The sequence below is a fragment of the Anabas testudineus genome, chromosome 13, assembly GCF_900324465.2.
Source record: "Anabas testudineus chromosome 13, fAnaTes1.2, whole genome shotgun sequence".
NCBI classification, from domain to species: domain Eukaryota; kingdom Metazoa; phylum Chordata; class Actinopteri; order Anabantiformes; family Anabantidae; genus Anabas; species Anabas testudineus.
Window position 1 is genome coordinate 15755140 of NC_046622.1, and position 19360 is coordinate 15774499.

The 19360-nt window shown below is 38.4% G+C and overlaps 1 protein-coding gene across 1 annotated transcript in view; it reads right to left on the reverse strand.

The window, feature by feature from the left end:
* The window catches only part of zgc:172282 (leucine-rich repeat and fibronectin type III domain-containing protein 1-like protein), a 77559-nt gene extending 60554 nt beyond the window's left edge, over nucleotides 1-17005 (reverse strand). Inside the window, exon 1 of the mRNA XM_026376734.1 lies at nucleotides 16912-17005. The gene's annotated coding sequence lies outside the window, so the exon portion shown is untranslated. The remainder of the gene's footprint in view (nucleotides 1-16911) is intronic.
* Between the last annotated feature and the right edge of the window lie 2355 nt (nucleotides 17006-19360).

A 19360-nucleotide genomic window follows, 5' to 3' on the forward strand; every position in this document is an offset into this window, starting at 1 on the left:
TCTGAAGAAAACAGTAATTAGTAACACATGCCTCAAAAACACCACACATGTACATTTTCTAAGGGAAAAAAAAAAAAAAAATCTCCTTTACAAGTCATATCGACCCTACCTGTGAAGATTAAAGAGAGCCCCTTGTGCTCCTTTCCCAGTGTATTTTTCTTCACTATTTCACACCTAATCAATGACAACAAGGACACATTTTTACTCGTGTGCTCATTGTAAATATAGCGGGCTGCAATGCTAGTGTTTACCCTGTTTAGAAAAGCTGGGAGGTTGAGTCTCCTTTTGATTAAAGTGGACTTTCTTGTGATTAAGCCTATGCTCTACAATCAGAACAAACATGGTGTGATCAAAGTACCCCAAAGCCAGCTAAAACCCCTTTATTTCCTAGCATAAACAATGCATTTACAGGATAATAGGAAGTATAAAGACAACAGTAATGATCCCACAGGTTTTAGAATAAAGCAGAATTTAGCAGATTATGCATTTTAGGTATTAAATTAAGCAAATGTTTAAAAAAAGCTGTGTTCTTTCAGCCCCGTCTGAAGCAATAAGCAAAGCAAATCACCACACACACACACACACACAGTGTGACAAAAGGGATGGAGACATAGGCAGAGTGAAAGACAGGATGAGAGACGTGATCACAGAGAAGAGTATAAGTCAGAAAACAAACAGTACCTCAGTAGAAAGGGAAAACACAGAAGACAACTAACCACCATTTGTGATCGTTTAAAGACACAGTGGAATAGCCAGGATGGAGCCTGTGTCTCCACAGAATTCAACACAACTTACTTCTGTGGAAGACGTTCTCAATCACCCAGTGACTTGACCCACATGCTCAGCTAATACCTCAGCCTGATGGGATTATGGGAATCATTTTTCAGAATGATATCTGAAGTTCCAGACATTAGTGTGGATCCTGTAAGTTGGCTACCTTCGGCTTAATAATGTAAGGCATGATGTAACAGCTGAGCATACAAATGTCATCTAATTTCCTCCATTATTTGCCCGTTGAAAGGTACCTTTACAACGGCAGCCCTTTTACCTCCATCTCAGTCCTGATTGTGTTGATGTTATGTCTTCATGAATTTCAAAAGAACCTAATTTACTGTAAGGCTCTCTGGTGTTTGGCAACCTTTGATCTCACAAACAGCAAGGCTTGCCCCCACTGAAGCAGCACTCTGCTTACATATACTATATCCTGTAAATTTAGACTGTATATGCAGGATACAACACCATTAAAGCCTGAACACTGTAATACAATCCAACAAAATAGCCCGAGAACAAGAGTCTTTTTAAGCTGATATCAGTATTTTCTTACCCAGTGAAGAAAATAATGGATACACTCATGACAAATGAGGAGTGTCTCCATTACTGCGCACACACCCTTTTAGTGGCGCTGTGAGACTTGAAGTTGGTTGTGTCTCCGTCTGTCACGTTATTTATCATATATGAAATTGGATCAAGCTACAAGTGATAATTAGTTTTGCTGGTATTTTTAGAAAGTGCTTTAACCATGTTTTGCAACACACAGCTGGAATACTACAAGAATGGAAATGCTTTTATAAAACCGGAAATCAATAACACTTGAGTATAATAACACATGATATACTCTTGAAATGTGCACTTCAAACACACAAAAAATCCAATATTTCTGCCACAAACATAGATGAAGTGGACCTTTGGCTCACTGACAGTTAAAGTTTGTTGCTAAATTCGTGATGGAGCTGGTTTTGTGCACCATTCGAATTAAAATGTGCAATAATACACTAATGTGATATTTGCACTAAGTCCAAGCAATTCATTCACGCCTGTATATGTTTGTGCGTGCGTATTTATTTCCAGCCTCTGACTTATTCTGTGTCCAGCCTGCTTTCCCATAGTACACTGCATTTCGCAATGGAGATGGATTACCCTGTCAGCGTTCATGCAGAACCACTGCAGAGTGCCTCATGTGTATAATTTACTGTATCTGTGCAAAAAGTATGAACGTGTTTATGTCTGTATGTGCATGTGCCACGGAGGGCTTATCATTATCTTTGGATATGCACATACATGCGTGTGTGTGTGTGTGTGTGTTGCATCTATTTCTGCAGAGACTACCCCGGCGTGAACACTTGGTTATTAACGACCTCGAAAGCAGCTTCATGCATTTGCTCATCATCTCATACAACGCAGTCAAACACACAAGCATTTAAAGTTCATGTGAATTACACAGGGCATGTGTGTTTAAGTAAGTTCATGTTTGTGTGGTTGTGTGCATATATACCCACGTAGGGTTGCTATACTCTGCATAGTCCTGTGCTATAGCGTAATGTCCGTGTATTGCTTTAGTGATTCATAGCAAAGTGAATTTGTACACTTTCTGCTTTCACATCAACAATATGTCCACCGCCAGTGAACCAAACTGCACCTCATTTACTGCTCTCTGTCTCTCCCCATGTCACTTCCTCAATAATTATATCTCATTATGTTCTATTTCCTGAATGAAAGGAAAGAAAAAAAAGACAAATAATGAGTGGGATTGGGATCAAAAATGAAATAAACATAGAAAAGGTGTGAAAACAAGTGGATGGAGGACAGTTGGAGACCACGACACGGCAAAGCAATGAAAACATATAAAGCTAAAGCAAAAACAAGGTGCTTCCACGGAATCGGGGTATCTGTCAAAACCAGTGGTGAAAGCAAAGCTTTTACTGGCTGCAAAAAAACTTGGTGGGGGCCTGTAACTTAGCAACAGCCAATGACACACGGATGGTAACAGTGAGGAGGTGGGAAGAGTGTGTGCGTTATGGTTGTGGGGGTGTAGTGAGAGTGTGTGTACGGGGGCTGTGAGAAAGTGCAAGATTGGTCTGGAGATCTCACAAGTAATGAATCTGGAGTATTGCCGTCAGAGAGGGTGTATGTGGGGGAGAGAGTGGAAGAGAGACAGAGAGAGACCGCACTTGTGTTGGCTAAGTAGCGCAGTAACAGTGTAGTGGTCCACAATTTATTTTTGTCTAAGATACACATCCACATACACATTGCATCAAAGTGTCGTCATTCAAACAAACATACTGAGCTGCTTTTATTCACAAGTGCTCTTCTCGGAGGGATTTGTTTTATCGTGGGCCCATTACACAAAGTTTTAATGAAATAAATACAACGATTTGTCTAATTTTAACTTTCCTCAGCCTCACCTCCCTCCAAAGTGTGTATCCAAACTGTCTCCAGAGTCCCTCATCACATGCGTGAAAGCTTTTTTTTTTCTCTCTTCCCTTTCTCATCATGCCAAGACTCATATCTGTTGGAACTAAGTGTCGGGCCATTTAAAGCCCTAATGAAAAACCTCTCGATCACAGCACTGTCTATGAAGCGGTGCAATAGCCATCAGCACAGCAGCAGCCTAGGCGTTTTTTTTTTTTTTTTCTATACCCTCTCCAAGGGAAATTAGCCTGTTATAGCACAGCTTAAAACAGCATGTGGTAGATTTCAGTACTGCCCAATGTATCGTGCTATGGATAAATAATAAATAATGTAAACATCCAATCAGTGTAACCACCCCTACAACACAGGATAATTACCCAGCATGAAAGTGTGTCCCAGTTGTATTTAAAAATGGTAATATATAAAAAATAAAAATAAAAAATCCATATCAAGGTCAGCACAAGACTGTAGTCTTTTCTGGAGGTTCCAACCGTATTATAAGATCTTTATTAGCCACAAATGTAGCTAAAGAAGAACTAGGAGTGTTTTCTTCTTTTAATTTGGTGTTAATATAAGAACATTCATTAAAGCAGGTTTAGGACACTTGTTCTGCCCATATATGACAGGACTGTTCTTGTATTTAAGGAGACATACCTGTAGCTACGAAAAAAACAAGGGATGTAGACACTTGGAGATAGGATTGCTATTTAAACTTGCAGTGCTTTAACTGGCTCTTGTGTGGTACTGAACTCAACTCTTCTGGGCTCCTGCTGAAACGCCCCATAAGCCTTTGATTAGACTTTTTTGATCTTTCAGATTGACGTTCTGTTCTGCATTTAGATGTCAGACATTTAGACCAGTCTTTGGATGAAGGACAAGGGTAAAAACCCCATGTGCCTGCAATGATCGCCCTGCCAAAACGTCCTCAAACAAGAAACTGAATCCCTGTTGGTTCCATTGGCGCTGCTCTGTAGCTGACCCTGACCTTCCTGTGGAGGAGGATGAGAGAAGAGACAGTTTCTCTGTAGGGATCAGTATTATAGCCTATGAGGTGTGCCGTTCACCTTCTAAAATCAATGGGAAGGTGAGTGTTAGTTTGTCTCCTTGGCAGGGCAGCAGCTGCCTCAACCATAACCTCAGAAACAGCAGTGTGCTGTATCATTCAGAGAATGCAGTGACCTTGTTCCAAATTACTCTTAAGCGATTGAAAAGTTATTTGACAAATGCCGTGCACAAGTTGTGCGATACTGGAGGGAATAAAACTCATAAACTCAGTTTGCAATTTCAAAATGAAATGCCGAAGAATCTGAGAGAGACTAGTGTAATTGTTGAGTTCTCTTTAAAGGCTCCTTAAAGGCTTTAATTTGAAAGTGAAGGAAAGATAAAGCAATGATCCCTCTCTCACATGAACTTGTTTTTTTTTTTCTTTCCTCTCTCTCTGTTTTTTACCCGTGAATGTATTCCCCATGAAGCTCAACCCCATGCTCCATGAATAAACCAATGTTTGAATTTGATATGAACGGGTCAGCCGGCATCACTCAACCTGGGACCTCTTAACCAAGGAGTTCTGCCACTGCTTACATTTGGTAATGAACTGAATATAGAATAATATAACTTAACTTGACCTTTATTACATAATAGTTTGGGAGTATTTGAACTGGCATTGACCTCTAACCCAGTAAACTATAGCTTCTACTGTGATTAGTGTCAGAGAAACTCCAACATGACTATAGAATATAAATTGTTGCATTAATCTTTTGCACTAACGTCCTCAAATAAACAAAACAAAACAAAAACAAAAAACACTGAATAAAGTTAAAACATTTCTGGGCACATGCCAGAGCGAGACAGTTAATGGGAGCCTCAAGGAGGATGTGGTGAAGGTGCTAAAAAGGATTTCCCAATAGGGGGAAAATTCAACATGTAACACAAAGTAATGCACATATAACAGAACTAGCTTAGTAAAGCAGATAATTTCACAGCGGAATGCACCCTTTGATGGCAGCCTTTTCCAGTTAAATTTGAGCAAAGACTTGCAGTAGCGCTCTATGCTGTAAGACAGAAAAATGCAGATTATGGTATGAAATGTAAGTAAACAACTGTCTTTTTTTTTTTTTTTTACTTGTAAAAGTTGCCACATACTTCAAGCTAATTTAGGGCAAACCCCTGGGACAAGTGGAAGATGACAGAAACTAAAGATCCCGCTGCTGTTGTTATTGCTTCACACGTGTTGTGGCTCGCATCGTAAATTTGGAGTCTAATGTGTGATAGTAACTAATCCAGCTAGACGAACTGAGTTGGCTGCCTTGCAAATGCACACTCAGTGGCACAAGCGAATATGTACGTCCACCTGTGCTGATACAGTTCACCTCTAATGTGGAACTGATACACACACACACACACACACACACACACACACACATTGTCTTTCAGAGTCTAACCAGGGGAGGGAAACACATCTACTAATGGCTCTTTTGTTACATGACTCCTTCACTCTCCTCTCGTTTCTCTGTTTTGCTGTTGCACACTCCGTCTTCAGCTCTGTAACTTTGTCAACAGTATCAATCTCACTCTCCTTTTGTCATTGTCGTCCTCTGCTTTTTCTCCGTCCGGGTTCCTCCTCTTTGTCCCTCTGTGTATCTTCTTTCCAACACTCTGTCCTCTCTCTGTCAGCTCGGTAGATAATGAGGTGATTGCGGCTGCTGCAGCGCTGCACTCCATTGTAATACTAACCACGGCCTCTGGTTTACTGTACTGTAATGTTAACCGCACATGCACTGACACAGATGTCCCTGCTGCTCTGTCTGCCATGCTACCTACACACACCTATCGCTTACTAGCTCTGCTTTGCCACATTAGAAACTACACATCTGTGTCAACATCGTGTAATTGGGGCCATCCCTGTTGCATCACTCTCATCTTTCTGCTCTGTTAGAGGTATAGAGTAACTTCACATCGCCCTTCTTCTGTCCCTGGAACACAACTAACAGCCTCCATGTCACTCTAACCAGTGCTATACGATATAATTGTCAGCTGTGAACATCAGTAGTTCTATTTTTACACGTGTGTAACACAAATCTCTGCTTTTTGTTGTGTCTAGTTTCATCCTTCTGGATGTTTCTGGCTGCCTGTACACATCAGAATAACAAGGAAAGCTGGGGTGAATTTCTCTTGCTTTCACAAATCAGCTTAATTTTATGCTTCCATTAAAATATTGTGCACATTTTAGGTACAATTCTGACACTTGTATGTGTAATTCTTCTAATCCACCTGTGTTTTCTTTACCATCCATAGTGAGCGACAGGGAGTTTGGAATGCATGAATGGTCCCATTGTAGACTCAGCCTCTGAATGTTGTGGTTTTTGTACATGCCTGATGCCCTTCTGCTTTTTTATTCTTCGTTTCAGGGGTTTGCTGGCAGTGCGTAGGCAAGTAACAGGGAGTGGCAGCGAGGGTGCTTTGTTTGCAGCAGACGAAGCAGAAGCAGGGACCACAAAGTGCATTTAAAAGTCTGTTTTTTTACCACTCTCACTTTTTTTAACTCTTCCAAACGTACCTTTGTTTTAAGTTTGCTTTTTCTGGCATTTATGCACAAGCAATTTTTTCACTCTGCACTGTTTTACTATTATATAAATATAATACTAATAATAACAGAAAAAGGTTAGTTACTTCTTTACTTCTAATCTATAGATCCTTCTACAGCGTATGTCATGATTTGAACACGTTCACTTCAGGCTGTATCACCCACTGACAATATCATCTTGCTTGATTGCTGGGTGTCTGAATTGAAGAAGAAATGGCTCAGACATGAAGTTTTATCTCATACCAGCTGAAACCACCAGTCAAAACAAGTGAAGTGAACTGTTCTTAACAGGATAAAACGAAAAGGTTGGAACGAGGCAATCATCAAAAGTGCTTGTGTTTGTAAAGCCCACGTATCATGTGTTGTCGTGCTTATGGACGTGGGTCAAAATGTTTGCCTTCTGATGTTATGTTAGGTGACTTCTCTTGAAACTTTCTAATCACATTACATCCTGATCATCATTATTTCATTACTCACTTTATTCTAGCATCGTACAGTATATCTGGCAGCAGTGAACGTGTAGTGACCAGTTAATCCCACTGGTTAATCTTCACTTTGTACGAGTAGCACTTCCAGCCCCTCGCCGTCATTTATTTATTGTCGGCCATGTTGATGAACATGGTAGCATATCAGTCTGATACTGTGGTTTGAGGTTTTAAAGCCATAAAGCCCATGAAGCACAAGAAGGCCTGGTTTTCTCTGCTGCTTCCTTCCATCCATCTATGTCACACACACACACACACACACACACACACACACACACACACACACACACACACACACACTTTGTCTATACAGCAAGATCTCTCCAAATACTCACTAGTGTAGCTAATGGGGTTCTGACATCAAACACTTCCCAATCTGAAACACTACTAAATATAGACCCTTTCTGTTCACCAAGTTTCCCCTCTGTTCCTGCCTCTCCTTAATGGTTCATTAATAGTGTTTCATTCTTCCAAGTCTCTTCTTTATTTAAAAAAACCCGCTCTCTTCTTCTCTTTAACACTTTCTTCCATCCTTACCTCCTTCTTTCCTGCTTTCTTTCAACTCGTTTTCCTACTGTTATTCAAATTTTTATGCATCTTTCACAGGTTTAGCTGTGAAAGATGCATCTCATTTTGCTCAGAGCAGCAGCAAGCAATTGTGATTCAAAGACTGGGAGGTAATAATATTAGAGAAAAAAGAAAAATGGATGGGGGAAGTAGAACTGAGAGGGTGGAAATATGTGGTGAGGACAACAGAGACATGAGCAAATAAGCGCTGATTGCCGTACAATCACCGACGAGAAGGAAGAAATGAAAAACACAACAGATAAGGGAAGGGAAAGTAGACAGGAAAGGAGAAAAGGGGTTAGAGATACATGCACGCCACTTGGTAGTCATCACAGAGAAGCTTTCTCCATTCAGGAAGTCTGCGTGCAGCTGTCGCTTCGGGGAACTGATCACACACACACTCAGTCACAGATACAAACATACACGCATACACACACTTTTGCTCTGACACACACATGCACTCATGCTCTGGGCTGTGCTTTGAACTGATCCTTGCCACTGGAGAGGTACACACACAGAGCTAGCTGATAATAATATTATCCTATGGCCTTCATATGGTAATATGGTTTTATTGCTATGGAAAAATATGAATATTATGGCTTTCAGAAGCAGCTTAGGGAATTACATGGCTGTCATGGTTCTCAGCTTCAATAGACTATTTAGATAGAATATTTATCTAGGGTCTCTGGGTGGGAAATCTATTAACTTATTTACCTTTGCTGTGATATTATATGTGCTGGCATGTTGTATATTCATATCCAAAAAAAGCAAGGCGTGCCTTTAGAGGCCATTGAGTGGAAGTCATCAGGGGGTACATGCCTGTGTAGACAGGACTGTACAAATAAAGATCGTGATGTGAGACAGCAAAATAATCACACAACAGCATGAGAAGAGAGCAGGTAACACTCGTGCTAGTATACATGTATGCATAGTACAGTCAAACAATATATATAATATAGTATAACTAAATATACTGATACTTCAGCAGGCCAAGTCTGTTAGAAATGTCGTGTTGTTTTTTTTTTGTTGTTGTTGTTTGTTTTGTTTTTTAATAAAATCACTCTAATAGAATTCCCCTTTTCCCTCCACCTCATAAAAGAACAAGGGCTCTATATTTCTGAAGGCGCAATGCAAACGCAGCTCTTATGCAATTTTCCTCCGCGCTAGTCTGTTTTCGTTTGTGCCTGATGTTGCAATTTTCCTGGTAACAGATGAACTTGATTGCACCGGTATGTGGGAAGAGGTGAGATTTGGGCTGCGCTATGCAAATTAGGTGACGCAGTGCAATTTATTTGGTTTGCAATGGAACCTCCACAGACCTCCTCTTAATGCAGACGCAGTGCAGTTTTCATGGCATCACTTCGAACCAGCGGGCAAACACAGGGACGGCGCCAAAATCCATAAAGTTATCAATATGGACTCTGTCTGTTTGCTGCACTTTTTCTCAAGGTCTGTTTAATATATGCATGAGAATACTTATAATACATATAATTATTATCTAATAAAAACATTTATTTAAAAAATTACCAATGGCAGACAGGTCATCCTTAATTATGGCACCACAGCATGAATTCATAAATTGCTATCTTCACACACAGTATCAGTGTGGATTTAAGTTTTTAAGTGATTTACATCTCAGGCTGTCAGGTTGCACAATGGCACGAGGCACTAAATATTTACCAAAAACAGAAAGTAAAGAAAAGAAAATGAACGCTATATTATGTTTTTGATATTTGACTTCATATTTCGCAGTTACACTTATCTGTTTATTATACTTTAGAGACATAATTTTTTACTGATGCAAAGGAGAAGACAAACTAACTGACATAAAAAGCAGCTCACAGATATTTTACCAGCTGCTGCACCAGTACAGATCAGCTGCCTGTTCATTCTTTTTTCGACACCATGGCAATTTACATTAATAATTGTAATGTTGTGTATTTTTGGAACTCGTGTCATTCACAGACATAAGCTTGCTCTCCAAGACGTCTGTCTCTTTCTGTCACTTGCTGCTTTATAAAAGAGAAACTGTGATTGGTAATTAGCAAAAATCTGACTCAACCTGCTCCAGTTTGTGCACTGTAAAGGCAATGCTGGTGGGTATATAAATTGCAAAGAGACTGCTGGACATGTCCACGATGCCTTCGCCCAGAGATTTTGGACTTGCGTTTGTTCTGCGCTTGGTTTCAGTGAAATAGGTTTTAAGTCTTCATTACCAATTCTGATTATTTTTCACTTCTTGAGCCAGTTGACACCTAAAGCTCCAAGTGGAATTGATTTGATAAAGTTGTTCTCAAAATCATAGTAAATACCAATTCATCATTTCAGCTCATCACTAGAATCCAGTGAGTGACTCATCAAAACTGATATAATTCCTAGGGATCCCTTTGCTCTCAACTGCTTACGTTCTACTATTCAGGTCATATACACTGTATATATTAATATATATGTTAAGCAATGATGACAGCACTTTGTGTGTATGGTGGCATGAGTCTGATGACCCTAATAACAATGGACCCTTTTTACAGTGTAATATTATTGTAAGACATGATAAACATATTTCCAGCATCCACATACTCACACGAGATGAAAGTGGTTTGACAGCTCTGTTTGGAGCTTTTCTTTCTCAGACTGTCAAAATGACAAGCTTTTGCTTTTGCTTATCACACCATCTGTGTTGTTTTGACAGAATTAGATACAAAACATTACCGATATATCTATAAATATACCAACAAAGCATTGCCTATGTGCATATGTAAAGATTGTGCAGGAATGCATCCCCACACTAGCAAAGGCTGTTAAAAACGCTTTTTAATTTGTCGTTGATAAGTCCTACAATACATCAACTGTTTGAATAATATACTTTGAAGGATTCTGAGCTTTGAACAAGGTGAGAAATGCAATGTCCCTGAAATGCCAAAAACAATAACTGTAGATGCATATATTGTTTTTGCAGTGTAAATGAATCTTTTGTAGACAATCGTGACATTTATTTATGGTTAGGAAAACAACATGAGGGACTTTAATAACTGAGTGAAATGTATAAGCTACTGGTATATTTTTTTCTGTCTAAGTAACAGGGTTACAATGGTAATGTGCAACACCACTTTACCATCTATTGATCAATTTATTTAATGCTTCTATTTATGATTTTGGGACGGTGCTAGTATCTGCAATGAGTTGTACCTCACTTTGGAAAGAAAATGAATCTGTCCACTCCTGAAAATTCAGAGTTAGTCCAGAATAAAAATACAATGAGACATCTTAAGTGGAAAAGGTGATTACAGATGAGAGCACTGTCACAGTATGTACGCTACATATCCAAAGCTGGAAGACTCTCCTCATCCACTTTTTGAAAATATTATGGTTAATAGCATATGAGCTATGATCTGCTATTTGTGCAAACATCCGGATTCATTTAATGTTTTCACCGAGAAAGCAACTTAGAGTGGGGAATGCCAATAATCACATTTTGTGAGAGGGTGTGGAATTTGAGGTGCGTTTCCGCTGACAGGCACACCGCACTTCCAAGTTGTTGCACATGTTTGATAAATAAAATTAGACACATCATACAATTTGGTTAGCACTTTACATTACACCTCAGAAATAGCAAGAGACTGGGGTAAAACTTTGGTGCTAGAACTGATAATGAAATTAAAATAAAATTGAAATAATGTTATTTTTTTAGTTTTGAGAAATATTACCATGAAATTGAGGAGCCATTTTTTCCAGACGTTTATTACAAAGAAGCTACCACCAGGTGTGTTAGCTATTCCTATTACCACATTATTGCCCTGCATTACCTCACCAAGGTACAACATAAAATGCTGTCTTCCTGTGTGTGTCGACTAAATCAAGGTTAACCATCTTGTAGTCTTTTCATCATCAGTGATTTTACACTGACTGATGTTGGCTTGTGTGAGTATTTGCCAGCACAAAGTGATGGTCACATGAATGGACACCGGGGACACCAGCTGCATGCTCCAAACTAAATCAAATCTGGCATGTTTTCACAAGCAAAATTGCAGGTTGTTGAACAGATATGTTCCACATTTGACATTTTGCCCTAATGTCAACTGCTTTGTTCACTGCATCTCACTTCACTGTTGCCTCCAACTAGTCAACAATCTCATATGATTGATTGTTTTGTTTACTTTTTGTTATTGAAGGCTACAAAGAGGCCTGATCCTGTCACGACTGGATAGGATGCTGGAGTTACAGGAAGGACTATTCACTTACGCTTTCAATGTAAGGAAATGATGTTAAAAACCTGAACTCTCCTGACACAGCAAATATGCTGTCTGCTATGTTGGTGTGTTGGCTATTTTGGATCTTAAAGAAATCAGTCAAACAGGAAACCACATTTGCCAATATGACAAGACGTTGACTGCACTAAGAAACACATTGCAGTTATAAATAATTCATTGAGATCAGAAATGCTGCAATACATACAATCGCAACTGAACTAAGCTACTTCAACAAAACAGCCATGTTTCAGGAACGTGGTTGACAATTGCTCCTACTCAAATTCTGTGTGAAAGGACTTTTTAAAGGGCTCGTCTTTACATAGCCATCCGCCCACACATGTACACAGTCACACAAATGAAAGAATCAGTGTGACCTATTCCAATCTTTCCAAGCTTTCTGAACTTGTGCATCTTTAGCTCTAGAGACGTCCAAAATCTGATTCTCCCACATCAATCCCCTTCCATTTATGAGATAACTAATCTCAGATAAGCCGAAAATTTATCTGATATCACACTGCACACTTTATTGAGATCAGACGTGTAATCTATGAAGATTTCACAAGAAGATGAAGAAATAAAAATAGACTGTAATATAACAGATATCACTTAGTTCAAAAGAGCAATCTCAAGTAATATTAGAAATCGTTAGGCAGGCAAAAGTTAGTTTCACACCATGCCTCAGTGTAAAAAATCTTCACTTCAGCATCTTCATTTTAGTTTTTGTAGTGCCTACCTTGCCTGTGTCCAGTTAACATACTCATGTATAAAGTGTCTCGGATGTTTTCGCTGTTTTGCTCAGTCTAATAAACTTCTAATGGCAGATGTTTCTCGTGGGTGCTGGCAGAAAATAAAAAAAATATATAAAAAGTGTGATGAAGGCAGGGACAGCTGTAAGCACGAAGATGTTGTTCTGCAACCTCCGAAATTAACTAATTTTTCAAACTACTTCTAAAATGGTGTGTAAGCCAGAGTTAATGTGCTGTAATAAGCTGGATGGAGAGAGCTTCTGAAGCGGCATCACACATTGCAGCACCTCTTCTGACCCTATTGTCCTCTTATTTATTTATTCATTTATTTATTACATAAATGCAGATACAGTTTAAATACACATGTACAGTACAATTGAAAAACGAACAATAAGTCGAAAAAATACACTTTGAACCTAATGCCACGGATCCTCGTGTTAAACTATTTATGACCTATAAGATTGCTGCATCCACATTTCTATTAACAAGGGAATTGCTGACTCTCATGAATAAACAGCTCCTATTCATGGTAATACCAGTTAGCTGACCATGTCAAACTGAGAATAATCTAAAGCAACGTTTGCAAGTAAAAGGTCAGCTAATAATCTTTAACCAAGCCTTTTGCAAGTTTTTAGGAACTTTGGAACATGTGTCAGTTGTTACATCCTTTCTACCACATCTAAACAGGGCGATAACACAAACAGCTGCCTAAACACCAGAGAAAAACCTCAAATTGTTTAAATGTCATTCACTGTTTAGCAGCCTGTAGCCACACATTAAACAATATGACGTTGACGGAAAGAAACTTCTAGTGCTCCTGAACAAAGTCTAAAGTACAAAGTGAAGAATATCTGTGCTTGAGGGTTTCTATGTTTTTGCAAAACATGACAAAGCATTGTTGTGACAATGGGCTCTATTTTCCTGCAGGTGCAATGCACAAGTCGATTTTTTTTAGGCTGCACCTATTCTTGCAATTTTCCTGGCACCAACTGAATTGCTCAATATGTCATTAACTTAACAGGATAAGTGGTAAAAGATTATGGGTGGATAGGCCTGTGACTTATTGTCATCTCACATTTCCCATGGGCCAACATCTAATCAAAAATCATTAGTGCCAACAACCTTACAAATGCCACAAAGTCAATCACTGCATATCACAGTCTGCTTGGGGCAACATGTTAACATTAGTGAAAGCGACCAAACAATCTCAAATTACATTCTCAATCAGCAGGCAAGGAATCAAAGATGACTCCAAAACAAATGCATGAGTATCAGAAATTAGGTCAAAGGTAAAATGATAATGGAACACTGCATAAACAAGATGTTTGTTTATTCTTAAGTCTTCCTTTTAGCATTATATGAGCTATACTGCATGAATAATATACTGCAGCGTCACTCCGAACAATACTTAATACTGTTGCCCCTCTGAAAAAGAAGGTAGTGAATCAGAGGAAGCTAGTGCCATGGTACAATTCACAAATCCCTAGCTTAAAGCAGACATTACACAAGCGGGAAAGGAGGTTTTAGTAATTTAGATAAATCTAGCCTAGCCTGGAAATACAGTTTAATCATATATAAAAACCCTCTGTAAAGCGAGCTACCACATATTTTTCATCATTAATAAGAACAACCCCAGGTTTCAGCACTGTATTCAGGCTGAGAAAGAGTCATAGCTCTGCTGAGCCTAGTGTTCCCTTAACTCTCAGCAGCAATGACGTCATGAATTTCTTTTCTTTACTACCACAGGTTTTTAAAGTTGATGTAGTCAAACCTCTACTCAAAAAGCCTACTCTGGACTGAGGGGTTTTAATAAATTATAAACCAATATCCAATCTGCCATTTATCTAAAAAAATCTTATAAAGGTAGTTTCAAAGCAATTATTTTAACCACCTGTGCAGAAATACCCTGTATGGAGCATTCCAGTCAGGATTTAGAATACATCATAGTGCAAAAACAGCACTTGTAAGGGTCACTAATGACCTTCTCTTAGTGGGAGACACGCTGTCTACATTTAAGTCTAGGCTTAAATCTTAACTTTTTTTTTTCTAAAGCTTATAGTGAGAGATGGCTCAGGTGACTTTGGACATCTTTTAGTTATGCTGCTATAGATTAGTCTGCTGGGGGACCTCTACTGATACACTGAGCTCCTCTCCTCTATCCAATTAAATGCCACCATTTTATGTCGTTAACTTTGTATCTTCTCTCTCACGTAGTTGTGCTTCCTCCTCTCTCTGTACTTTTCTGCAGGTATCCTCGGCTTTGGAGCTATATATCTCCACAGTGCAGATACTGGCCCGACCAAACTGCTCAATGTTTTTGCTGCTTGTTGTTGTTTTTTGTTGCCTACTGTTCTTTTCTCTCTATGCTTTCCATTCATCCAAACTGGTCGTGGCAAGTTGGGGTGTCATAAACCTTACGCTGTAAAGTGTCTCCAGATGACTTCTGTTGTGATTTGGCACTATACAGATACAATTGAATTGAATTGAATATGAATAAAGAAATTCTAAGTCTATCAACAATGTATCAATATCAAATACAATGAATATGTGAGTGGCTAAAGCTATCATCACTCACCGAGAAGGCATCATGGATCATTTCAGGTTTATTATTTCTATGATGATTTATAATGGTAATCTCATTATCTGGAATATTTTGTTGTTTTCACCTTTATTCCCAGGCTCACTGCCAAACTGTCCATTGCCTACAATCTGTCTGACTCTGCCTTGTTCACCAACCCAGCTGGTTTAAATACATCCTGACCCACTCAAGTACTTCTGACATCAAATTTCTGCACTTTAATCCCAAGATGCTGACAAATGTTTGCATACAGATTACAGCTTGGGAACCTATTTTCAGGCTTAATCTCTGTATTCACAGAAATCTCTGCACCCCCTAAGATGGACTAAATTCCTTTTTAGAGGACTCGCTTGAAAGAAAAAATCAACAAATCTGTGTCATTTGTACATTTCAAAATTACAGATTTGGGTCTGATTGATCAAACTCAATGACTGAAGTTTTTAAGGTCTATGCTTTGTTGCATTCTTATGTCTAAAAAATCAAAAGGGAAGCTTAGTGGATTAATACTACCAGTGGAGGCACCAAGGTCTCATACTAACTACGAACCCTCACCAAGGGACATCGTTATAAAAATTTAAAATGTAATTTCAGATCAGGCAGCAACAAGCAAGGGTGATGACAAGGGTGATGACTTGTGAGTGTTGTGTAAACACAATTTTCAAATTTTACTTAGCTGAAAGGAAAATTCTGTTAATTTACTTGAACTTTTATTTATCGTACAAAACTACAAAAAATAAATAAATAAAAAGATTTGTAAAGATTTTACTGACCAACTTAGTATTTTGGAAATATAACCAACATTCATTGTGGCTATACTCATCACAGTAGCATGTTGGTTTTTCATACAGTGGCACATTTAACAGTGATCTTTGTCGTTGCCTTTTACATGCATGAAAAAGTGGGTTTGTATAACAAGAATTTATCTCTCTTCAATTTACAACCATCCATCCATCTATCTATCCAGTATTCATAGTATATTTGCTGCTTAGCCATGTGCCCTCAGACCTTTGGCGTTTGAGATCTTACAGCCCTTATAATACTACTGAGTCAGAGCAAATGTTACCACCTTCATTAGACATGCACAGTAACAGAGACACTGCATAGACACGTTTACATTCACATATGAATAAGTGCCCTCCACCTCATTTTATTATATTGCTATACTTTAAGTGTGACAAATGCTTACCCATAAACAGTGAACGGCATTTAAAAACAACTCAGTACCATGTATTTCTAGTTAGTATGAGGGAAACATACTACGTGTGCATTTTAAAAGTATAAATAAAACCTTAGTGTTGTGTACTTGTCTAATTTCCTAACAAGTCTCTTTAAAGTTGCATTTAACTTAATTGGCGGGAAAATGTTTATATATTTTTTTGTGTGTAATTTAAAATAAAAAGAAAACATGTCACATTTTCACACAGGGTCTATTTTTCCTCACTAGATTGCAACAGTTGTTTTTTTATATATGGCAAAAATAGCAGAGTTAAAGATGGATATATCAGTCTTTTCCTACCTCTATCTGGTGTTCAGTGATTTATTAAGACTCAGCATGAAGATAAATTGTGACGGTAGATCGGGGGAAAAGATTGACGTGCCCAGGGAGATGGATCCCAAGACCTGAGGAAGACATGAAAGAAACATTGGTTAGTTATGTTTTAAGTATATCCCTTAAAATGAAAGGCATCAGCTACGAAGTGTACACATCTAAACTGTTGAGTTGTAAACCAGTGGAATTAATCTCATTGCACATTTTTTCCTCATATGTTTTTTTCTTTTATGTATCCTGGAAGGAAGAGCTTTCTAAAACTAAGATGTCAAGACCCTAGTTATATTCATGGCAAGTAAAAACCTCCAAGTCAGTGTATGATATAAATCCCTAATGCCTCGACTGAAAATACTTTTGGCACCTCGAAAATGTGGGCGCTGATGCAAAAACTACGTCGTTTTTTAACAATTCATCCAATATGGATCAAAGTGATATCAAATTGAAACTGACAGTCTGTACTTCAGTGTTTTAGTCAAAAGTATACAAAGACACACATGCGTACACATTTCACACATCAAACATGATGCAGACACTTTGGCAGTCAGTTTTCCAGCCAGCTGAGCTAACAAGCTGCAGGTTATTAGAAAATCATTACTCACATCAGAGGCCCAAAGGCGTTTCATCACTAAGACATGGAACAGCAATGTGACACAAAAGTGGGACGGCAGATCATTTTGCAGATGCTCAACATGACATTCTGTAGGTGAATGTAGCACAGGTTACCTAAAGGTCTAAATGGCAGTAATAAAGTAGAGACTACATATTTTTCCTCACATACAACTGGTCTTAATAAGCAGTGACAGTAGTACAGTATGGCAGATCTTTTTTTTGCGTGCTTGTTCAAGTTGGCATCTGCAGTGTGCACACGTCTGTGCTGCAGTCCGCCTGATCACACACCAACAGACACACACAGACGCTGATTTTGACATTTAAAGTATTAATTATCTTCATGGGAGACACCCCCACTTTCCCTTCAAATGAAACTACAGAACTCACACTGAAACACATAAACACACACACACACGCACACACACACATCCTTTATAGCAGGAATCACAAACTGTTAATTATAGTTTTTCTTGAATTGGATTTTCTTCTCTTTATTAGGTCTGTAGCTTACTATCAAAACAATAATACACCAGAGGATACTTAGTGGTGTGACACGCTGGAGCTGGCGCTATGTCTAAGTCCCTTGTGGCAGGTGCTGCTGGCTTCAATGAGAATACTTAAAGTTAAAGTAAACTTTTGCAGAGTTGTTTTCATTAGCCACTGGGGTTTTATCTTAAACTACTATATGTCAGTTTTCAAAATCCAACAAAATCCCATCAGCAATCGAACAATCTATTAAGTCTGGTAAGCCTTAAGGGAGGTACAAATAATTTGCAATCTCAAAGTACTAATTTGTTAACTTGTATTTATAATTTGTAACCTGGAATTACTTAATTCATCTCCACGTTGTAATTAATGGAAGAGAAATGTTGTGCCCAATGAATTGCTAAATTATGCTCTTCAGTTGTTTCATTTGCCTCCTCCTTTCTCTTTTGATCGGGAGCACATCTTCCCTCCACATGCACCCCATGTTCATTGCAGTTACTGTGCATAATCACTCATGAAGTGCTCCACAATCTTGGAAATTAAATTTTAATTACTTTTGATTGCATCTGACATCAGAGTTTTATTGTGAAAACTGTTATCCCTTAAAAAGGCATGGAAATCGTTACATATATCAGTGCAAGATAAAAATGTTGCAATCCATGCCGTCTGTTTGCTGTAGATTTTTTGACCCATTAAACTACAAACTCCATTATTTTGGACAGTCTTATTTAAGCATTCTTTTCTACATAAACTCTGCTGTATTGATGAGTAGGTGCCACCTTCTTTAAGATGTCTTTGCCCATATGAACTAAACTAAGGGCACTTCTGTGTTCATTTTGCACGACACCCAGGTATTGGATTAATGTTTAGGGAGACATCCAACAATATCTAAAACATGCACACAAACTAAGCCGAATGTAACATTTGAGCTTGAGTTATGTTGTGTATGTGGGAGTGTCTCCCTGGAGAAACCAGGGGCCAACTTTTCTTATTTAGTTGGTGATTGGAGATAATAACTATATTACTTATACAGTATCTCTGCAATATATTTCTATTCATTGACTTTATGAACAGTACTCATTAGCATTGGTAATAAGCAGAGTGCAATGTGTGATGTACCTAAAGTATGGATTCATTGTGGTAATCACTTAGCTTCTATCGAATTGTGATACTTTGGCAAGACCAGCGGTTTAGGGATCAAAGCACTTAATAATAAGCAGAGACTGGTTCTAGCTACGATAAAAAAACATTTTATTTTACATGATATAAACTAATATGATACTTATAAAATTAAGTAAATTAAACAAAAAGAAAGAAAGAA